Source organism: Mirounga leonina, unplaced genomic scaffold (genome assembly GCF_011800145.1).
Source record: "Mirounga leonina isolate KUSES-001 unplaced genomic scaffold, KU_Mleo_1.0 Mir_488, whole genome shotgun sequence".
Lineage (NCBI taxonomy): Eukaryota > Metazoa > Chordata > Mammalia > Carnivora > Phocidae > Mirounga > Mirounga leonina.
Genome location: NW_023270777.1, coordinates 10,699,329 through 10,723,184, shown reverse-complemented (window position 1 = coordinate 10,723,184; position 23,856 = coordinate 10,699,329). Strand labels below are relative to the sequence as shown.

Genomic DNA, 23,856 nt, shown 5'->3' with positions numbered 1-23,856 from the left:
CTGTGTCTCTCTCTGTCAAATAAATTAATTAATTTAAAAAAAGAGGAAGTGAGATGATCCATGCAAAGCATTTGCACAGTGCTCACTGCTTTGTTGTTATTATTATTACTGTTTCCTAACTCCAGTATCTCCACTTCCAGGAAGTGTGCCCTGATTACTCCCTGCCCAGGAGCTAAAGGAAATTTTCTCCCTGTGAGTTCTCACAGCCCTTTCTCTTGTGATTTTCTATGTGGTGTTTCAGTTTCTGCTCCTGTTCATGACTCCTCTCTGCCCTTTTAGACTTCCATCCCCTAGAGGGGCAGTAGCTTCATCTCCATATTTTAATAGGAACTACTGCTAACACCCATCTAGGGCTGGTTAAAAAACAAAATTCAACCGAGGAAATTTTGAAGATCTAATGGACTTTATTAAATGATTCATGAATTGAGCTGCACCCCATCTAGAAGGTAGAGGGATGCTCCAGGAAGGAGGGTGGGGCAAGAAAGTTACAAACAAAAGACAAGAAAGGATTTTTCCAGGGGAGACCACCTTTCCTTAGGGGGAAAGACTGGGGGGGTCTTACTATGCAGATTACCCCATCTTCCTTTGGGGGAGCAGGGTGGAGGGTCCATGTGACAGATTACCTCGTTGGTGCTTCTCAGAAAATTCCCGATGGATAGGTTCAGACTCACATTTCTGGGGTACCTGGCTGGCTCAGTCGGGGTTGTGAGTTTGAGCCCCAGGGCACAGAGATTACTTTAAATCATATATATGATTTATATATTCATATATATATATATATATATATATATATACACGAATAAGACTGACATTTCTGGAGGAGGATGACTACAATTAGGTTAGATATTAAGCCCTGGCTTGGTGACTTGGCCTCGCACAAATAAATGCCATTTGGGCCTGTGGTTTTTCTTTTTGACAGGCTTTTTACAGTGTCCAAAGCATTTCCTCCTCTGCTTTTTCATTCTGAACCAAAGTGCAATCCCATTAGGTGGGAAGGATTATTCCCACTTCACAGATCAGGAAACTGAGGCCTCGGGGGAGCAGTGACATGGCCAAGCAGTGACATGGCCAAGCTCAAGCAGCAAATCAGTGGATAAGAAGTTAGGTGTTTCTGGATTCCCAAGGCAGGGCTCTTTCTGCTGGCCAAAGGGTTTTGAATCTAGAGTTCAAACCTTCAGTGAAGATCCCTGGGACCTCCTTCTGCGCCTTTACTAGGTGATTCTGTTACAGGATTTCTTTTCCTTTAGTGCCGGCGTTCTTGGTCATGACACTTCAAAGACTGAAGAGGTAGTCCAGATGAAAGCAAAGTTTATTGATCCATAGTTATTGAGCAAAAGTACAAATCTCCCGAAGAGGGAGGGGACCTGAGAGGATTGCCACCAAAGTTTTGGGCTTGTTGACGGCCTGTTTTAATCTGATTAACCCTCCCTGCTTCTGTCATCCAATCAGGTTTTTGTCATCTACCTATCACAGGGGAAAGGGTGGAGGGCTCCTTCCAGGGTGGTGTAAAATCCTTTTAAAGGTGGTTTCCTCTTAGGGTGGGAGGGACAGGGAAGGGCTCTTGTCTGTGCCTGCCTTTTTTTCCGACTATCCTGCATTAATTCTTTTCTTTTCTTTTCTTTTTTTTAAAGATTTATTTATTTATTTGAGAGAGCGAGAATGAGAGAGAGAGAGAGTACATGAGAGGGGGGAGGGTTAGAGGGAGAAGCAGGCTCCTTGCTGAGCAGGGAGCCCAATGCGGGACTTGATCCGGGGACTCCAGGATCGTGACCTGAGCCGAAGGCAGTGGCTTAACCAACTGAGCCACCCAGGCGCCCGCATTAATTATTTTCACTCAACATGCCCTCCCTCCCTAACCCAAGATATCCCTTGGCCTGCACGGCCATCTCGATGCGACCATCTCGATGCTTCCTGAAACACCGCTCTGACCAGCCCCAGTCACTGCCTCACTATGCATCTGGAACCAACCTCCAAATCCTAGTGAAAGAGGGCTTTCCATCCATTTTGACCTCAAATGTTCCAATTGATTAACTTCTTTCCAGTTTATCTCTTCCCTCTGGTAAAAGACCCTGTGGGCAAAGCATCTGGTGCTGGGAACCGAACTAACTACCAGGTTAAGCAATCAGCAACTGCCCTGACCCAGCAAGACCCCACCCGCAGGCAATCCACTCCAAGACAATGATGGACGGATCTTTACTGCCCACCTGCGGGGACCGCAGACCTTTGTCCCACATTTTCCTGCGTAAACCTGGAAGTATTTTCAGCACTTTGGAGACAGTCTTTGAGAAGCTAGTCAACCTTCTTCTTGGTTTGGCCTCATATAAATTCCTTTCTTGTTTTACCCCTCCACTTGTCTCTCTGCCTTTGGATTTTGTCTGTGCGGGTGGTCGAAACTGGTCTGTTTGGGACCCCCGGAGACAGGTGCTTGTGCATCCCTGTGCCCCGGCTACACCAGGGAGGGCAGATGGAGGTGTGTGCTCCAGCCCTGTGCTTCCACGCTCTGGACCAGAACCTGGGTTTGGATCCCAGCACGGCTGTCTGCTGCCTCCGTTTCCTCATCTGTAAAAGAGGAATAGGACTGTTGACCTTAAGGGCTCATTGTGAGGGTGAATTCAGAGAGGGACCATGAAAGGTGGTGAGATGCTTCACATCTCAAAGCAGTGCGGAAGGAGAAGGGACTTGGAGGAGTGCAGGAATGCCCCCTCTGACCTTGCACTTGGGTGGTGGTCTTTCAGCCTCAGGGGGCCCTCCTCCACTCCCCAGCCTGGCTCAATCTCCTGCTCTCCAGTTTACTTCCTGGGCTGTACTTAAGCTCATTAGCTCTCTCTCTCTCTCTCTTTTTTTAAGTCTATTTATTTATTTATTTATTTATTTAAGTAATCTCTACACCCAACATGGGGCTCCGACTCACAACCCCCAGACCAAGAGTTGCATTCCTCCTCTAACTGAGCCAGCCAGGCACCCCCTCATTGTCTCTTTATCTGTATCCAGGTCTCTTCCCAAAGTTTGCATTTTATCTCTGTGGCTACGCAGACTTGCTAGCTGGGTGGGGAAGGCAATGGGCTCTATACGCAGAAAAAAATTGGCCTGGATGACCAAGCCCTGGCATCTCTCCAAACCTCAAATTCTCATCTGTAAGATGTGGACAGTAAGACTGCTCACCTTGTGGGGCTGTGGTGAGGTTTAGGCCAGCCGCTGTTTGGTGTGGTAGCATCCAGCCCCATGGGGCTATTTAAGTTCATTAATTAAAGTTAAGTAAGGTCTTAAAAATTCAGCTCCTTGGGTCACGCTAGCCACATCCCAAGTGCTCACATGTGGATGGCACAGCTAGAGAATATTTCTATCACTGCAGGAAGAACTATTGGGCAGCACTACCTAGGTAAAGCACTCAAGCCTGCACCGGGGAACCCACGGTGTGTGTGCATAATTCATCTGAAGTTGCAAACTCTGAGGACAGGGGCCATGATTTCATACAAAGTTCTCCTCTTCTAGAAGGCCCAGCAAAGAGTGAGTTGCAGTTTACAGGGAGTGTTAGACTGGTTGAGAGCCTTCTCCAGAGGAGGGGCCAGCCAAGTTCAAAAACAGGGAGCTCAGGTTCCTGCCATAAGGCTAATTCACTCTCCTGGTGGAGAAGGGACATTGAGCAGTGGGAGGGGTTGCAAACCATGGGGAGGAGTTTCTAGCATCTGGAACTACCAGCTCTGGACTTTATAGAGGAAAAATGGCCAGGTGACTTTACAAATGTGTTAGTCTCTCTCTCTCTCTCTCCCCATTCCCCTCCTCCCCTCTCTGTCCTTCCCCTCCCTCTCCTTTCTTTCCTCCCCTTCCCTCTGTTTCTCTCTCTCTTCTCCCCTTTCCTTTCGCTCTTATATTTGTCCCTGAGAAGGGAAGTCTAGATCCCAGCTTGGAAGAACAGAAGGGAGGTCTTCATCCACCAGGCTTCTTCATAGGGAGGAGGTATATAAGGCTCAGAGAAGTGCAATGACTTGTCTAAGGTCTCTTAGTAAGTGAGGGCAGAATGGGACTCATGGACACAGCTTCCCTGAAACCAGAGCTTGGCAGAGTGTTGATGTCACCTGGGCCTCCTTGGAACACAGGCAACAGGGATGGTGCTGTGTGCCAACCTGGCGAGCCCTGAACCACACCCCAGACTCTTCTGTGAGGGGTTTCTGCTGACCCGACCCTGTCTGGAGTAGGTTAGTCAGCTGTGAGGTCCCAGGAACCTCTCCAAGGTCTGCCTCTTGTCCAGCTTTGTCTTCGACTCCTTTTGAGCCTTGCACAGAGCCTGGCACATAGCAGGTGCCTCTTGGGCACTGGATGAACCAGGCGGAGGGGGCAGTTGCTGTTGCTCTTGTGAGTTTCAGGCCGTGTGAAGCGGTGAGTCTGTAAATTCCTCGTGTGGGGATGACGGTGAGCCAAGGGCTCCACATTTTTAGCGTAAGGATCCCTCTGGCAATCTAGCAAAGCCGAGGCATCCCTTCTCAGAACGATTTTTGAGTGTGTTTTATTGAAGTATTAACACACATACGGAAAAGTGCCTACATCTAAAGTGTACATCAGTGAATTTTCACAAAGTGAACACACCTGTGACAATGGCATTCAGCTCAAGAAACCGAAGGTGACCAGCGCCCCAGTAGCCCCTGGCCCCTTCCAGGCTCTACCTCCTGAGAGAAGCCCCTTTTGGAATAATGTTTTCAAGTGCATACTGCAAGGTTAAGAACGGGGTTTCAGCGCTGATGGAGGGCCCTGTGTGAGTGCCTGAGGATGGCGAGATGCGTGTGGAGTATGGGACGGGCGTTCTTTGCGGGGGGTCTGAGCGAAGGCTGCCGAGTGCGTGGGTTCGAGTATGAATTTGCCAGGGTTTGCGGGTGGTTGGGGGGTCGTCGAGATGCGTGTGTGGAGTTTGGGGGGGATGCTTGAGGGATTCCGGCGTAGGTCGTGGGGCGCCGCTGGAGTGCGGGGCGCTGCGCTTGGGGTCGAGGGTATGTGGGGGGAGGTCGCGGGGGCGGGGCCTCGGCGCGGGGGCGGGGCCTCGGCGGGTGGAGGGCGGGGTCGGCGGGCGCGCGCACGCAGCCGGCGCGCCCCCTCCCGGCCGCCATGTTGGCTGGTGTGTGGGTGTCAAACGGAGCTAGACGCGGTGGCGGCGGCGGCGGCGGCGGCGGCGGCGGCGGCGGTTCCGCAGGCTCCGGTCGCTCCCGCCTCCCCAGCGGTCCCCGCGGCCGCAGCCGCGCACCCGGGCAGGCCCGGAGGAGCGAAGGTGAGCCGGGGCCCACGAGCATCGGGGGGCGGGAGCGGGACCCCGGGGCGCGGACCCTCCCCTCCCCGGGGCGCGGACGCCCTCACGGCGCCGCTCCCCTCCTGCCAGCCCCCCAGAGCATGCACCCCAGCTGCCCCAGCGGGGTCCCCACCTCAGGTGGGACCGCTTTCTTTCCAAGCAGGCCCCGCCCCACGGGTTGGAGCATAGCCCCCTCCCCATATGGATCCCTCTTTCCGCTGCAAGGACCCCCCCATTTCCCTATCGGGGAGCTCTTCCGTTTACATCCTCCGAGTCAGGCGCTCCTCTTACTCCCACCCCAGATCCAGGAGCCCCCTCCAGGCCCTCATCCTCTACCTTTCAGCTTGGAACAACCCCGCCCCACCTCCCGGAGCACTTTCCTCCCCTCCTCGGGCCAGGCCCCCCTTTCCTCCGGAGCCGAGCCCGATCCTCCTCCCGCCCCCGTGCACAGCCGAGCCCCTGTTTCCTCCAGGAATCGGGGGAGGGGTCCTCTCTGTCCAGGATCCCGTCCCGTGCCCCCTCTCCTTCGGGCTGGAGCGGGGCCCTTTTCCCTCCCCAGGGACCAGGTTCTCCCTCCCCACCCCCGACCCCCACAGCACAGCGGGGACGGGGGCGGCCGAGCCTGGCTCCAGATGCCTTTTGTTCCGCGTGGGATGGCAGAGACCCCGCCCGGCGGTCCCGTTCGGCTAATCCGGGTGGGTGAATGGGTGCGTGGGGGCCGGCCTCTTCAAGGAGACCCTTCCTCCCTGCCCGTGGGGCGGCTCCCCCCGAGCAGAGCGCGCTGGGAGAGGCTGGCCCTTCCTAGAGGAGTCCGTGCCAACAGGTTTTTGTTTCCGACCTGAAGTTGGCCCAGTGGCTTTGCGGAGGGGTTGGGGAGGGTGGGGGCAGCTTGCTCTCCCCAGAAACCCCGGCAGGGGCCTGTGAAAGTCCATTCCGCCGCCCAGGGGCACGGCCTGGGGTCCCTTCACTGTTTTGTCCTGGGGACGCATCTGAACTCTGTGCTTTTAAGAGAGGACGGGGCCTGCGCATGTTGGGGTTCATATGGGGGAAACTGAGGTTCCAGAGATGCAGTGATTTGCCCAAGGTCACGCAGTGATCCTGTGTCACTGACAGAACTAGAAGCTTGGTCTCTGGGGTGCTCTCTCCGCACATTTTAGAATTTTTTTAGAGAGATCTTCAGGATAACACCCCCTCCTCCCTTTTATTTTTAACATTCACACAAGATAATGGGAAAGATGTGAAGTGTTGAGTTCTTCCTTCCTACCTCAGAAGAATGCCCTGTGAAAGAAAAGGTTGGAACAGGAGGTTAAAAGGATTGAAAAAGGTGAATTTTAATTACTCCCCCTCCTCCCAATTACGTAAGATACTGAAGATTTGGCAGAAAACATGTACATCTTGTAGCTCTAGATACCAGATGATAGGTGCTGGCAGAATCATATACTGAATCCTGCACAGCAGCGATTGAGTTTGCACTGATAATTAAGTTTTTTCATCTGTATTTAAATGAACATCAGAAGGGACTTACAGTTTTTTTTTTTTCCTGACTTGTTCCATTGATTGTATTTGAGATCGGTGATGGTGTCAGAAGCCACCAAGATCTGCTCTTTATCTGTATTTTTACTTTTATATTTTTAAAGCTTACTAGTTTCTTTAGTTTTAATACGGGCTTGGTCTTGTTACCACTGGGCTTTTCTTCTGTAAGCGTTGAAGGAGAGAGATACTGGCTTGGAAAGAGTTGGGTAAAGTGCAAATTATTGTAAGACACGATACAGGATTGTATCCCACAGGGCCCTGGACCAGGAGCAAGTTTGGATGGTCCTGTGGGATGTCCTGAGCTCTCCCGGTTTACACAAGCTTTCTACTTCCTTGAACCTTGAGTTTGACAGATGGGAAGTTCGGTGGAGAACTCTATCGCAGCAAGGTGTGTTATGTCAAACACATCATCCCACGGCATTCGTCCGTTGTCAACCTGCAGTAGGCCTCGAAGCCAGTCTCCTCACCTCTGTGAGACTCAGTTTCTCAAATGAGGTAGCACGTGTAAGAGTATTTTCCAATCCAACAAACCCATTCGAATCCCAGCGCCATCACTTACTAGCTGTGTGACCTTGAGCACATGGCTTAAGCCTCTGGGTCTCAGTTTCCTCAACTGCAGAAGGGGGAAATGTAACTTGCAAGTGATGATACCTATGTATGCAGCCTTGAAAATGACCCATCCCTTGTAAAAAAAAGCCCTTGTAGAAATATAATTGATGCCTGTTAGTGTAGCTGTCTTCCATGGTAACGTGCGGATTTCCTAAGAGTTGGGATTCTTTTTTTTTTTTTTTTAAAGATTTTATTTATTTATTTGACAGAGAGAGAGACAGCGAGAGAGGGAACACAAGCAAGGGGAGTGGGAGAGGGAGAAGCAGGCCTCCCGCCAAGCAGGGAGCCCGATGCGGGGCTCGATCCCAGGACCCTGGGATCATGACCTGAGCCTAAGGCAGACGCTTAACGACTGAGCCACCCAGGCGACCCAAGAGTTGGGATTCTGATAAGAGTCCTACAAAAGTAGTTTTAGTTTAAAAGGGTTTTTAGGACTTGTTTTAATGGCTTGGCTCTTCCAAAACTTAAAGAGTGAGCTTTTTTTTTTTTTTCTTAAAAGATTTCATTCGGAAGAGGGTAACTTCCAGTTCTTTGTGGACTAAAGTGCCAAGAAATTTTCATGCATGGAATTGTCCCTTTCATACTCTTGGGAAGCGCATTAAAGTTTTTAAGGCTTTTTGGCAGTTGTTCCTTCCGTCCCCCGGAACCTTCCTGTCGGATTGATGGGGCATGGATGACGGTGGTGGTTGTCATTTCGTGGCATGAGTACCTGGTGACTGTGAGTCTTGCCGAAATGAAAGGGCTTGCATTTGGGGAACTTGAGGTTGGTGGGAATATGAGGAATTTTCTAGTTCAAACTCTGTCCCCCATTTGTCTGCTGAACTTGCTATTCATGTGTCCAGTTTAAACGAACGTCTTCTGTCAAGCCTTTGCCAGCCAGCTCCACCAGTGTTTGGGTCCCTCAGGCTCTTCTCTCCAGATCTCTGTATCTGGGGCATCTGAGACATCTTCGAGGCCACCTCAGTCTCTGACACATGGGAGATGCTCAGTAAAATTCTGGGATGTGAGTGAGTAGTCCTGGGGGCCGAGGAACAAACTTTTATTGATCCCCTACCACAGGCTCTACTGTTCTGTCTTCGCTCTTGCAAAAACCACTACTGTTAGCCCGACAGTCATACGTCATATGGGTATGTCATGTTATGTGACACACGGGTATCATCAGCCACAGGCATATGAGCCCCCTTCTGCAGTTGAGGAAACTGAGACCCAGAGGCTTAAGCCATGTGCTCAAGGTCACACAGCTAGTAAGTGATGGCGCTGGGATTCGAATGGGTTTGTTGGATTGGAAAATACTCTTACACGTGCTACCTCATTTGAGAAACTGAGTCTCACAGAGGTGAGGAGACTGGCTTCGAGGCCTACTGCAGGTTGACAACGGACGAATGCCGTGGGATGATGTAACTAAGATTGTCGAGGGTGGGAGCGAGCACATTTTGTTTTTGTCAGCTGCATTGTGAAATGACTGTTTATGTCCATCTTGTTGAGTTGTTGAAAATTGACAAACTTTCTGATAACTTTGTCAATGGAATTTTCTTTGGTTTGATTTAGCTTGTTCGGGGTGTCTAAAAATAGAAACTTAGAAAAACAGATAGAGTGAAATAAGTGTTGGGGCCCTTAAGTGAGTGTATTCAGTGTAACCCATCTGTGGACTTTTTGACTAGATCTGTTTTCCTGTCATGTGGTTAAGTTTTTTATGTCTTGAAATGCAAAGTTGTGTCAGCAGACTTTATTATTATTTTTTTAAATATAATTTCATTTTGTCTTCACATCAACGTATAACATAGGAAAACAAAAATGGGCTGTCTGTTCAAAGTGTCCTATTCTTGATCTCAGCTCAGGTCTTTAGTGTCCTATTTTGTTTTAGTAAAGATTTTATTTATTTGTCAGAGAGAATGAGAGAGCACAAGCAGGGGGAACAGCAGAGGGAGAGGGAGAAGCAGGCTCCCCACCAAGCAGGGAGCCCGATGGAGGGCTCGATCCCGGGACCCTAGGATCATGACCTGAGCGGAAGGCAGATGCTTAACCATCTGAGCCACCCAGGTGCCCCCTTTTGTGTCCTATTCTTGGTCTCAGCTCAGGTCTTGATCTCAACCCCATGTTGGGCTCCACACTGGGCGTGAAGCCTACTTAAAAAAAAAACAAAACAAGAAACAGCCAACCGTACAAGATGGGATTACCCCACCCATCTGCCAGTGGAAAAACAGAGGCAGGCCCAGAGAGGGAAAGTAACCTGTGAGGAACTAGCACAGCCAGAAGTCAAGCCAAGGTCTGTATAATTCCCAAACCTGGCTTCCTACCCCACCAGCTCCTGTATAAAGCCCCTCAGTGTTAGGTGTACTCATTTAAATTATAGGATAAACTTGCAATCTTGAAAATCACCACCAAGTCTATGTAGAAGGCTGGGAATGGTGAATGAGATTTCTTTTTTCTAACCTGGGATCTGTGAAAGCACTGTGGGTTGAATGTCAGGAGTTTAATGAACCACTTGAACTGATAGACGCCAGATTCAGGGTTAGATTAAAAAAAAAAAAAAAAAAGGCCTGCCTCCTTTGAACCAGACCCGCAACATTGTTAAAATGCTCCGTGTACATGCGTTGGATTCTTTCTGGTGACTCATTCCCAGCATCCCCACGTACTTGGAACCTTTGTGCCTGGGCACCGAAAAGCCTTCCTCTCGGTCAAGGCTGCACTCTCAAGCGCTCTGGAGACAGAATAGGTAACTTCCTTCTCTTTCTATTCAAAGGAGTGCTAGGCAGCGGGTGCACAGAGGGCTGTAAATGAAGGGACTCCCCCACCCCCCTTCTCTACATGGCAACCCCGCTGATAAATGGAACAGGGAAAAGCAGGCTCGTCCTGAGGGATGGCCTACCGTCTAGGGCTGATGCATGATGTGGATTTAAAAGCATCCATAATTAATCACTTCTGAGAGCAGGCTTCATCCTTCCTCTCACTCCCACCCTTCTGAAGCTAATGTCATCGTCACATCCCGGTGGCTCAGTAACTGAGGGCACCAAATGGTACAGACAATTTGGCTACAAAGGCCATGTGAGAAATAGCTTTGGAATCAGACGTGGGTACAGATTGGTGTCCTGGCTGGGTGGCTTTGAGCACTCTAATCACTGAGCTACGTTTTCCTCATCTCTGAAGTGGGGCTAATAATAACCATCTTGCAGAAGAGACGGGTGTTTCTCAGACTCCAAACGTGCGTTGGAATCACCCAGAAGTCCTGTCAGACACATTGCCGGGCTCTACCCCCAGGGAGCCTGATTCAGTAGGTCTGGGGTGAAGCCTGAGAATGTGCGTTTTCAGCCAGTTTCCAGGTGCTACTGCTGTTCCTGGCCCAGGAACCAGATCTGGGGACCCCGGCGCAGAGGACCGAATACGAAGGGGTGCCTGACTGTGCCGGGACACTCAAACACAGCAGTGCTTTTCTGCCTCTGAAATGTACCCGGATTGCTCAGAAGATGATGGCATGACCCTTGGGAAGGGAGTTTAGTTTGTCAAAGAGATGTTTTCACTTTTGTTCTTACGTGATCGGAACTGGGACTGTGGTCCCAGGCATCATCACAGTGCGAGTTAGTCGGGGTGTGTTCCTTCACGAAGGGGCTGTGAGACGTCAGTGCCCTTCGGAGAGGCAGTAAGTCCAGGATTCTGTTAGAAAAGCCGGTTCATCGTTCCTGCACATCAACAAGATGTTCACTGTCAAGGCTTTTTAGAAATGCAGCTGAGAAAGTCAGGGCACCAGGCAGACTCCCACGGGGCCATTAGGGATGGCCACTGGTGTTAATGGAAGTCACTCCTCCTCCCTCCAACGGTTCAGATTGATTTAATATTCTTTGGTGTTTAGAGTTTGGGGGAGAAAATTGTTTTCCACCAATAGTAATTATCAGCTTGTCCATCAAAACCAAACCTGTGTGTGTGTGTGTGTGTGTGTGTGTGTGAGAGAGAGAGAGAGAGAGAGAGAGAGAGAGAGAGCGAGCGCTCTCAAGCGCACGCCCTGACAGTTTTTGAATGTCTTCTGTGTGCCAGGCCCTATGCTACTCCTTTTAGGCACAATATTTAATTTAATTTTCATTATGATCCTTCAAGGGCACTATTTCGCTTTTTGAATATGCAAAAACTAAGGCTCAGAGGGATTCCGCCACCTGCCTCAGGCCACACCGCCAGTAAGTTACCCCAGCTGGTATTTGCTGTCACTGTGTCAGATTCAAAACCACATTATTTCCACTACCTCACCCTGCAGGCCTGCCGGGTGCTCCCATTGCCTTGCTGTACCCTCAGAGCAACCCTGGGGGGTACGCATTTCACACACACATGAGCAGACTGAGGCTCAGAGGGGTCAGGCTTGTTCCCGCGCCCCCAGCCAGTCCCATACCTGTCCGGTTTTGGAGCTTCATGAAGCCATTTCTGTGACGACCCCTCCCCTCCCTGTCTGGGGCCACGGAAGTCAATTCAAAGACCTCGATCTGCCTGGTAGCGTACAGCGGGGACCTGGGAGGACCCCAGCTGACTTGGCTGGGAGGAAGTCTGTGTGGGCTGGTAAGGGTTTCTGTGTTTGCAAAACTGTGTTACAATAATTGGCCAAATTGCTCCGAGGAAAGGGCTCATTTCTTTTTTACTCTGTAATCCTGAAGCTCTGCACACTGGCTCTGTAAACATGACGCATGGGAATTAAGGACTAAAAAAAATCTCCTGGTTAATGCTGTTTGGTAAAACGTGATCAGGTTCCTACAGAAGAACGCGATAGTCTTAAAAAGTTCTATAAATAAAAATATAAAGTGTCTCCTCCCTCAGCAGGCAATTAACATATGACTTACAGCAACTGGGTGCTTTTTCTGGTCTTAACAGTGTATGTGGAGGTTGGGGTGTGATCACTTTCCCAAGGTTTGAAAATGGCCTGCAGCTCCCCAGCCAAGGAATGGTAAACAGCTACGTGTGGGTACCTGCCCTGCGCTCTGTGGAGGCCCTGGAGGTTTGGACTGAAATTTGTTGTTTGGTAAGCTCTTTAAGGCTGAGGTGAATAAATCGTGAGAGCTAGAGGTTGGCTGTTCAGAGTCTGCCCTCTTTCCCCCACCTCCCTCCCCGCGAAAGCCTTGGCAGTGGAGGAACGGTGACAGCCTGAAAAGTCACATTTTTACTTGCAAGCAAGCTCTCCATGAGCGCCTGTTTGGTATCCATTGCTGTCCTGGGGTATAATGATTGTACTTTGGGTCCAAAAATTTGGGAAACACATGACAAGGGGAAGAATTTTGATACCACTTTATGAGAAGCAGTCCAGTTGATGTAGACGTATGGGCATCAAATCAAGGACCGTTTCATGACATTAGAGCAGAATATTTGAGGTCAGTGTCGGCCTGGAAAATACGCAGCATGTGATCTCTAGTCAAAATGATGGGTGTCAATGAAATGCCATGTTTCCTGCCACCGATTGAGAAGACAAAGTTAACATTTGTGAGACAATTAGAAGCTGGTGGTTTGCTGAGCTGTGATTTTGATTCTTTGTCAGGGCATCGAGAATGGAGAAAAATCTGGAAGGGTCAGGGAAGACGTCAGGGAGAAAGGCAGGATTTGAGGTGGCCCTCAAAGGACAGGGAACAGGGTCCAGGTACAGAAGACAGATGGAAGGCATTTCAGGTGGAGGGAACAGCAGGGGGCAAAGCTTGGGGTGGGCTGGGGCACCTCACATCCCCACATTCACAGAAGCAGCTCTGCAGAGTGGATGCCCGCTGGGAACAGTGAGGACTAAGGTGGCCGGGTGGCTGTTGGCTCTGACGAGGCAGCGGCCCTGGGATTTGGTGGTGGTGGCAGTAGGGAGCTCAAGTGTGTGGGGAGGGGCCCTGTGGCAGGGCCTGACCGGGCAGGTTGGTGAGACTGGGTAGGTCACAGTTCCAGAGACAGCACACGGTACGCGTCAGCGTGAAGGGAGGTCCTGGAGCCCGGGTCTGTTCGGGGAGAGGCAGGGGCCCTGGAGGCCTTGGTGCTGGCTGGGAAGTGTGGATGGGACAGCCTGCGAGCCTGCACTTTTTATCCTTGGCTGCACCTGCAGATCACATGGCCTGGAAAGCTTTTTAAAAATGCTTGTGAGGGGGCCCCACCCCAGACCATGGAGGGAGAGCCAGTAGCTTTTTTAGAAGTGCCCCAGATGATTTTCATGGTTTGTGTGGGCTGACGAGATGAACTGTATGCTCAGGGGAGCCTCAGGGAGCGTCAAGGATTAGAAGGTGGGAGAAAATTGGAGGCAGAAGAGAGCCAGAAGCCTGTGCGGTGGTGAGATATGGGGTGCTGGGCCCTGAGCTCCTGTGGAGTAGCTGAGGACTGGCTCGGGAAAGAGGGAGGGGGCGGCAGAGAAGGTGGAATCACGCCAGGGAGAGATGACTGCACCCCCCCACCCCCCAGGCTGCTGAAGTTTGCCTTTGAGCTCCTTGGCCAAAGGGGGCTGGTGTAGCCAAGAGTGTAAACCCTGTGAGGGCAGGAGAAAAGAGGGTTCCCCACTCATTTGCTGATCCTCCTTCCGCAGCCGGGCCTATGGAGCAGGCACAGCGGGTTCTTACCTGGTCCTTCAAGCCTGCGTGCGAGGCAGATTCCTTCCTCCGCCTCTAATTGTAATGACTGCAGCAAACACTACTTGTAAACCTTAAAGCTACATTTCTTCAAAGTAATTCTATTAAAGACAGTTGGGATTTAGGGTACCTGAGTCACTTGATTAGTCGAAGAGCAGAAGGGAGGTTTTACCGGTGCATTTAATGCATATCACCGTATCATAATTTATGATATTGTCAGAAAAAAATTAGAGTCCAGTTCATTCCATCTGCAGTGTTTATTGAGCACATACGTAGTGTGCCCTGTAGGTTGGGAATGCATGGATGACAAGATACAAGTTTCTGCCCTCAAGTAAGCTCATGATCTGCAGAGAGTGGCTTCTGATGGAGGGAAAAGTAATGGCAGCCTGGGGAGGGAGAAGTTGAAAAAGTGGTATCAGATACCGAGAGTTGATCTGGGTGTCAGAGAAGGCTTCAGAGGAGATGATGGGTAGGTAGAGTCTTGAAGGGCAAGTGGGAGCTCTGGGGGACACCAATGAGAGGCCTTGGGGCCAGAGAACAGCACTGTGCCAAGGCCCGAAGGGGCAGGGGCAGGCTCGGGCTCGGGCTGAGCTGGGTGGGTGTAGAGGAGGGAGGGCTGGATATGCGGCAGAACCGGCCAAGTGCTTAGCGCGCTGTGAGTTGGGACGTGGCTTTCACACAACCTTTCGATGGTTGAGTGGGCAGTGCTCTGGGTCCTCCACTTTGCCTCTGATCAGAGCAGCTCTGCTCCGCTCTGAACGTGGGAAACTGAAAAGAGCTCCTTTGAAAAGTGTTCCTCTGCTGTTTAAAAAAAAACCCCAAAGTGATCTCATTGCTGTCGGTGCTGGGGAGTCACTGAGCAAGAGAGTGCCCTGTGGGTGGCTGGCAGGGAGGGCCTGGAGGCTTCCCCAGGGAGCTGAACAGCCTTCACTTCTCTGTGTGTGCAGAAGGCAGAGTAGAGAAGGGTTCTAACCGCTTTCACCCTCTACTGTAGGCCAGTTTCTCAGGTCCTGGGGTGAGGTCTGGCCCCATCTGCGTCTGTCTACGTCTGTGGTGCTGTGGCTAACAGGTCCGTTGGGAATGGAGCTCCTTACACTTACCCTCAAGCAGCTTTTATTTTTTTATTTTTTTGGTGAGTAAGCTTTACGCCCAAATGGGGCTTGAACTCATGATCCCGAGAGCAAGAGTTGCGTGCTCTGCCCACCGAGCCAGCTAGGTGCCCCAAGCAGCTCTATTTCTCCAGAAACCCCTGGAGAATTTTATGAGTGGGTTGTGAAGGTAAGGGACCCAGCAGCTAACCCTGGGATGCGTGTCAGAGAGCGCCTGGGCCAGGCTCGGTGCTGAGTACCCAGGAGATGCCCAGCCCTCAACTCGCCTTGGAGTAGACCAGACAAAAGTGGTGCACGGGCCCCATTTAGCCCACAGATGTGTTTTGTTTGGGCTCTACTGTCCTTTGTCCTTTTTTTTTTTAAGATTTTTTTTTTTTTTTAATTTATTTGACAGACACAGAGAGAGAGGGAACACAAGTAGGAGGAGTGGGAGAGGGAGAAGCAGGCTTCCCGCGGAGCAGGGAGCCCGATGGCGGGGCTGGATCCCAGGACCCTGGGATCATGACCTGAGTCGAAGGCAGACGCTTAACGGCTGAGCCACACAGGCGCCCCTCCTTTTTTCTTAAAAATTAAAGTTGGTTGCTGTATTAATTTCCTATGGCTGCTGTAAGAAATGATCACAAATGCAGGGGCCTCAAACAGTCGTCCAGGTTAGACTTCCAACACCGGTCTCAGGGGGCTACAGTCATGGTGTAGCCAGGACTGTGTTCCTTCTCGGAGGCCTCAGGAGAAGATCTGTTTCCTTGGCTTTTCCAGCTTGTAGAGGCTGTCCGTGTTCCTTGATCCGTGGCCCCTTTTGTCTTCAAAGCCAGCAGTAGCTAGTCCTGTCCTCAGGCCGCATCGCTCTGACACTGATTCCTTGGCCTCCCACTTCCACTTTTAAGGATCCTTGCTGGTACATTGGGCCCACTGGATAATCCAGGCTCCTGTCCCTATTTTGAGGTCAGCTGATTAGAAACCTTAATCCCATCTGCTACCTTCATTCCCCTTTGCCTTATAACTGGGATTAGGATGTGGACATCTTTGGAAGGCCATAATTCTGTCTACCAGAGTCGCCAACCTGAAAATCAGGAGATCTTACAGAGCAATGCGGACTTGGAGCTTCATTGACAAATCGGAACGCTTGGCAGCTGGGGGCCTGCACTGTTGCCTGGCAACAGTGGGTCAGCGCCAATGTCGGCGCCGTCTCTGGAAGGGGTTTCGGGCGCCAGTTCTCCGCAGCCCCCACCCCTCCCATGATGCCTCCTCGTTTCCCTTCGTTGCCTGGGCCCTGCTCTGGAGCCCAGGGCCTCACATAGCATTAGTCACGGCAGTGCCTCGGGTGCAGGGTCTTGGAGCTTGCCAGCCTCCTCTTTGCCCTCCCTTGCCCGAGCTTTAGATGCTCGTCTCACGCCCTCCTGTGCCTGGCACATACCCACACCTCCTCTCCATGCCCCCTTCTCTCTGACTCCGGGCTTCACATTCCAGAGCATCTCTGATGCTATTTTAGGTGGTAGTGTTTGTACCATTACTCCTTGTCTCTCGTCTTCTCCTAGTACATTCTGGTGCCTTCCATTTGATGTCTTACATTGGCATTTGTGAGAAGCAAGTCTTTATGATGCACCTTTAGAGCGGTATCCATCAAAAGTCGGGATCACACAACAGGCATTTAGTTGAACACCTACTACAGGCCATGCACTTTCCTAGCTACTGGGAATACAACAGGGAGGGATACCTGCCTTACCTCCCACCCCTCATCTAGTTCTGGAAGAGGGAGGAGGAGGTGAAGCACGTGGATAGGCAATTGCAATTTTAACCTATTGCATCTAGCGAGAGCCTGGCAGCATTCTCCCTTCCTTGGATCTGGGAGGCGGGCTCTGTCTGCAGTGGCGGGGGTCCCATAGCTCTGTTAAAGGCATGTCAGTGAACAATTTCCTGGTTTCCTGCCCCTAGCTGATAGCTGAATTCTGGGCTGGCATGTTGGAGGCCTAGATAATGTATTGGTTTGCAGTGTGAAGGACTAGGTCAGATGACTCCATGTGTTGCTGCCTGGCAGTGTGACCTGGGGCTCTGGTTCTTTTCTGAGCCCTTTGTGTGGCCTCTTGTGGACAGGCCTGCCCCCGTGACCCTAAACTGTGGGGCGCAGGTGGAGAGCACCAGGTGGAGCCACCAGAATTTGACAGCCTAAGGGCATCTAGTCTTTACCTCTGCAGAGCATTATCCAGTATATTAAAGATTTGGGAATTGCTTGAAAACAAAGCAAGACTTTTCATTATGGAGAATTTCAATTATATAAATACAGTTCAGCGAGCTCCCATCTAGGATCCTTCCCCCTCCCTGCTCTTCGATTACTTTCAAAGCAAATCGCAGACTTCGTGGGTAAGTGCCCTCGGTACGCATCACTGGCAGAGGCAGATATGGACTCTTCAGAAACTTGTTTTTAAGAGAAGACTGGCCACCAGCCATCCTGATTTTGATTTTTTTTTTTTTTTAAGATTTTATTTATTTGACAGAAACAGCGAGAGAGGGAACACAAACAGGGGGAGTGGCAGAGGGAGAAGCAGACCCCCCACGCAGCAGGGAGCCCGACGCGGGGCTTGATCCCAGCACCCTGGGATCATGACCTGAGCTGAAGGCAGATGCTTAACGACTGAGCCACCCAGGCGCCCCCTAATTTTGATTTTGAATGCTCTGGGGTTGAAGCTGACTTTCTGCACGTGTGGAATAATGATCCATCTTTATACAAAATCTTAATGTGGGTTGAATTTTGTTAGCACTTCTATTAGGGCAAAACAGTGAGATTTATTTTTTTAAGATTTTATTAACTAATTATTTATTTGAGAGAGCAAGTGAATGGGCACGCTCAGCACAGGGATGGGGCAGAGGGAGAGGGAGAGACAGAATCCCAAGCGGACTCCGTGCTGAGCATGGAGCCCAACGTGGGGCTCGATCTCATGACCCTGAAAACATGACCTGAGCCAAAATCACCGACTGAGCCACCCAGGCACCCCAAAACAATGACAATTTTGCTATTTTAATTTTTGTATTGTAAAATACATGTGACACAAAATTTATCATGGTAACCATTTCAAAGCGTTAAGAATTCAGTGGCATTAAGTATACTTACACTGTTGGGCAGTCATCGCCACAGCATAGTTAACAGACTTTTTCCATCACCTCAGAAGGAAACGTATACCCATTAAGCAGTTGCTCCTATTCCTCCCATCCCCCGGCCCCTGAAAAGAATTAATCTGCTTTCTGTCCCTAGGATTTGCCTGTGCTGGGCATTTCACGTGCATGGTGTCATACGTATGTGACCCTATATGTGTCTGGCTTCTTTCACTTAGCATAGTGTTTTCCTGGTTCAGCTGTGGGGTCACGTGTGTCATTCCTTTTTATGGCTGAATAGTATTCCATTGTGTAGCTAGACCACAATTTGTAGATCTGTTCATCTGTTGATGGACATTTGGGTTGTTTCCACCTTTGGCGATTGGGAGTAGTTACCACTTTAACTTGTCAGTGATTACTTTGAAATGTGATGCGATGCGTGGATCCAAAAGAAAATGTCACGAATAAGGGGGTACGAGGGTGGTTACTTCTTGATTCCATTGATTTTAACACATTTACAAAGAACTTCTTCCCGAAGTACATCATACATAACAGAAAAGTATACTATGCGTAAGGGACTCAGAGGCCTCTTCTGCTATTTTTTGGTTTTGGTGGCCGTGAGGCCTGCTTCCCGGGCTGCCAATCTTGCGGGGGGGGGACCCTGCTCTTAGACCTGAGAGACCACAGCTATGGGTCTGAGGGTGGGCAGTGGCCTTTCTCTGCATTAGCATTGAGGGAAATGCTTGACTTTGCCCCCTCCTGCGTTATGGGGACAGACGCAGTGTTCTTGGTGTTTTCATGAGTCACTTCCTTTATTTCTGTGCCTCAGTAAACAGAGTCTGTGTCCTTGTGTTGTCATGACAAGGTGCTGGAGTTCAGGGTGGCAGGTTAGGTACGTCGTGCTCAGGAAGACGAAGTGGATTTGGCAGCATATTGTATATATAGACGTTGATTTCGGTTAGGCTCTTATTTCTAGCAAGGAGTTAGAGGACAGCCCTGGATAAGTCCGTTGCTGACTGGTGGGTACCCTTCGCAAGGGCTGCCCTGTTTGGTGGGAAGTGGCATACACTCTCGTTGCATCATGCTGTGTGTCCTCCTTTGGAGGGTGTCAGGGAGATGTTCATCTCAGGTCCCAGGACAAGGAGGAACTTCTGTGCATCTGCTTTATTTCTCTCTTGTGGACAGTGTGAATTCTCTTTGCTTTGGCCGTCAGGAGGCTCAGCTCAAAGTCAGTCGTTCATGCTAGCTCTAGTGTGACCTGTACTTTGGGTTCTAACCCAGCACCCCCCCCCCCCTTTTCTTTCCTTATTGCCGGGATTTCTTTGTTTACTTGCTTTTCATCGTGCTCTGGGTGTCTCTGCTTGTCAGGATCACTTGGGGAGCTTCTTTTTTTTTTTTTAAATGCCCATGCCCATGCCCCACCACCTTCTGTTTTAATTGTTCTGGGAGGGGGCCTGAGCCTAAGTATGTTTCCAGAGCTCCCCAAAGATTCACATGTGTGGGTTGGGAACCCGCTGCTTTAGGCCATTTCACATTTGTTTAGCAAGCAAGGCAGGGATAAATAGACGAAAAGGATGGAGTCTGGGAGACAGCCTACCCCAAAGTAGGGTGGTTGCAGCTCAGAGAAGCTGAGTAAAAAGGATTATGTGGCTTCCAGTGGTTTTCCTGCCAGTGGAACCAGTGGGAAAGCTCCAAGGGACTTCTCCCTGTGGCCAGAACCGCAGAAGCCTTCACTCCTGGACCAGGGTTGGGGAGGAGCCACTGGGATTTTACTCTGAAGATCTCAGGCCTGCCTAGGAGGAGTACAGCTTTGTAACCAGGTCTTTTGGGCCATTCAGGACCCGCGTCCCATGCTTGGGGCCCAGTTTGTGCTTAATTCTGATTGTGTTTCCGTCCGCTCTACCAAAATAGACTATCTGTAATACAGCATTTCCAGGCTGATTTTCTCTTTTATCCTAAGTCTCGGAGAATGTTTAGGGTGCGTTTTTTAGTGGTCATCAAGGAAACTTTGGAAGTAGGAAGAACCAAACTCAAACTTGACCTATGGCCTTCTCACTGTAGTCGCTGTTGGTAGTTCGGTCTGTTTTCTCTAAGCTGTCGGTTTGTTTAGTACCCAGGGATCTTGATGGTGTGTGTGACCATCACTGGGGTGATGCAGAGCTTTCCCTTGAATGGCCACGGCCATGGCCATGGCGGGAAGAGGTCAGCACTTCCTGTGATTTGTCCCCTTCTCCCTTGCTGGGGGTGGCGGGGTCTGTAGCCCCCAGAGGCGCCGGGAGGCCACGAGGGAACTCTCCGCTTTGCCGGATGGAGAGGGCTGATTAACCAGTTGGCTGTGGGTGAGGGCGGGGGAGGCTGTTGGTGCTGGTGCTGAGATGGGGAAGTGGTCAGTGGGGAGGATGACTTCAGAGCCGGACAGGGGAACCGAGGACCAGTGGCACTGCGTGCGCTTCAGAGGCTTCCAGAGAGGGCCACACCAGCCTCTCTGGGCCTCAGTTTCCCCATCTGTGATGTACATGAGAGAGTAGGACTACGCGATACCTGATCCGCCTCCCCAGCGCGGTCTTCCATTCTGAGGTAGGAGCAGCGGTCGAGCCGGCGGCTCTTCTGGTTGCTGAATGTGTCTTTTCCCTTTGGTGACGCCGAGCCCATGATGAGATGTTGGTGAGGTGGGTGGCAGCCCGTTCTTACCACACACTTGATTGCCTCTCTCTCCAGAAGTCCCCAGAAGAAGGCACAGGCCAATTCCCTTAGGCAATCTGTTTGCCTGAGGTTCCCCAGCTCACTCCGATCCAACCCAGAGAGCGGGTCTGGGTCGTGGGTCAGCTGGCTCACTTCAGGGAGACCCGTGACCTGTCAGCGGCTGGTCATTTCCTTCTGGGGCCCTCGGCACTGGTGCCGCATGGGGACAGGCAAAGGGGTTAGGTGAGCGGGTCTCCCACGCCGGGGGAGGGTCCCTGATTCTCTGCCCACTGGTGTTACGCTCGCCTGGCCGGTTAGTGAGCCAGCCCCCCGTGAACAGAGGTCACTTTCCCACAAGACCGCCTCTCCCGGGAGGAGGGCAGGCCCTGCTCTGTGCTGCGTCCCCCCCGCCTCCCCCGGGGCCTGGTGGTGGCAGGTGGCTTCAGACACACTTGTCACTCTGAGGTTTGCATTTGTGTGCTGCATCATACTACCAGCCGGTGGATATTTAAGGAATCTTTCTGATAGAAATTTAAAAGCTATTCTGAAGGGTTTTGGTGGTGGTTTTTGAAATTGGAAGAAGGAAATCCATTTAAAATTTGGAAAGGGGAAATGTTCCTCTTCAAGAGAAAAACCTCATTCTGTAACCCCCTGGCTTCTGAGTCGAGCTCTCAGAAATGAGATTTCTTTTTTTTTTTTTTTTAAGATTTTATCTACTTATTTGAGACAGAGAGAATGAGAGACAGCATGAGAGGGAGGAGGGTCAGAGGGAGAAGCAGACTCCCCGCCGAGCAGGGAGCCCGATGCGGGACTCGATCCCGGGACTCCAGGATCATGACCTGAGCCGAAGGCAGCTGCTTAACCAACTGAGCCACCCAGGCGCCCCAGAAATTAGATTTCTAAAAGAACTGCCCTGTGAGGCTCATGGAAATATCATTTAAATCGGTCTGCCCCAGGTTGCTCTCCTTCCGGGAGGTCGTGTAGAAATACGGTTTTGCCTCTGTTTTTGTTGAAGATGAGAGAGTGCACTACCTCGTTGATCTGGCATCTTTTGAGCACTGAGTCACTTCACAGGGAAATTTCCAGACAAATGAGTATCACCCCTTTGGGGGCCAAAGCCTGTCCTCACCTGCAGCTTTTGTTCTCCGCTTTCCCTGGCTGGGCTGCAGGTGGGGAGGTGGGCTGCCTGTGGGTGAGCTTGCTCTCTGATGGGGACTGAGGTCGGGCCTCCTCTCGCCCCAGAGTGCCTGGAGGAAGAGTCCCTGGTCTCTGCCAAGGGCACCCAGGGCCCGTCCCTGTGCGGCCTGCGTGCTCTCTTCTGGCCTCACCTCTCACCGCTCTCCTCTCTCCACTTGCCACGCTGGGGACCGAGCCATTCGTTTGGCTTGGAGTGCACTCTGCCTGCCGCTCGCCCACCTTGACCACCCCCTTGCCCGGTCCACACCTGGTCTGTACCCTTTGGGCTTCCATGGTAGCGTATCAGCTATGTTTCCCTGCTCCCCGTGGGCGGTGTCCTGAGCTCTTGGCAGACGGGTTGTGTCGGATCGATCCGCATCCCCCAGCACTGTTGCTGCTGCCTGGCTGGTAGCCCATGCTGAGGACTCACTTGCTGCACAGGTGGGGGTGCTCCTAGCTTCTTGTTCTTCCCTCCCTTCCCTTTGCCCCTGGTGACCGGAGAGAGACCTGCTCAGGGCCCTGCATGGGGTGGCGTGGAGCTGGAGGGGGAGGGGGGAGTAGAGATGGGAAGGTGGGGATGGGGGTGCATGGATCTCTGGGCAGTGCAGGGGAGAGTTACGGACAGTTGGGAAAGGCCACCACAGGCCATTTGCAGCCTTCCAGGTGTGAAACCTGCGGAGCCTGGCAGAGACTGCTGCAGGGCTAGCTGCTGGAGCCTGCCCTTCAGCTTTCCAGCTGTGGTGGGGGCTCTAACAGATGGACAGGCGGAAGGACAGAGGGCCTGGCTCACGCTCACTCCTGTGCTGCTCAGGCCACCGGCATCTGGGACCTGTCGGCCAACGGCTTTGATTTTTTTTTTTTTTTTTTAATGTTCTTTGGAATAGGCAACTCATTGACATAGGTCTAAAATAAAAAGATATTAAAGTATCCTTTGAGAGATCTTGCCCTTCACCTCTGACCTCATCTGCCTTTTTCCCCACCTCCCTTCTCCTTAATAGATAACCCCTTTTAGTAGTTTGGATATCCTTTTAGTGTTTTTTTATGCAAATAAAACAAACACAAACTTACAAACTTTTTTTTTTTTTTAAAGATTTTATTTATTTATTTGAGACAGAGAGAATGAGATACAGAGAGCATGAGAGGGAGGAGGGTCAGAGGGAGAAGCAGACTCCCTGCCGAGCAGGGAGCCCGATGCGGGACTCGATCCCAGGACTCCAGGATCATGACCTGAGCCGAAGGCAGTCGCTTAACCGACTGAGCCACCCAGGCGCCCACAAACTTATATCCTTATTTCTCTCTTTCTGTTCGAGAAAAGGGCACACTACACATACCCTTCTGCACCTTGCTCTTTGACCCACCACTGTAGCCTAGAGACTTTTCTATGTCAGTACTTGGAGAGAGTCGTCATTATCTTTCAGCTAGGTAGTATTCCTTTTTTTTGGAGGAACAAAAGCTGTTTTTCTTGTTTTATTTTGTTTTCAGTCCCATCCCCTATACAAAGGCATTCAGGTTGTTTCTGGCATCATGCACCTGCATCCAGTAACCTTACCTGTGTATCCTTTCTGGCACGTGCAGGGGGACCCGAGGGTCACGTCCCCTGGGGACATTGCTGAGGCAGAGGGTAAACACGTTTGTGGTTTTGATTGATTTTGCCAACTTGCCCTCTGCAGGTTCCATTTTGTACTTTGATCAGCAAGTGTGAGTGCCCATTTCCCCACAGCCTCACCAAGAGGAGGTATAGTCAGATGTTTGGATTTTTGCCAATCTGACAGGTGTCAAAAGTATCTCCATGTAGGGTTTTTTTTTTTTTTTTTTTTTTTTTTTT

At 50.9% G+C, this 23,856-nt stretch overlaps 1 protein-coding gene across 7 annotated transcripts in view; it reads left to right on the top strand.

Moving 5' to 3' along the window:
• The first annotated feature begins 5,146 nt into the window (after positions 1 to 5,146).
• EPN2 (epsin 2) overlaps positions 5,147 to 23,856 on the top strand; it is an 83,041-nt gene continuing 64,331 nt past the window's right edge. For all 7 annotated transcript variants that reach the window (XM_034989707.1, XM_034989706.1, XM_034989705.1 and 4 more), the window contains exon 1: positions 5,147 to 5,257. The gene's annotated coding sequence lies outside the window, so the exon portion shown is untranslated. The remainder of the gene's footprint in view (positions 5,258 to 23,856) is intronic.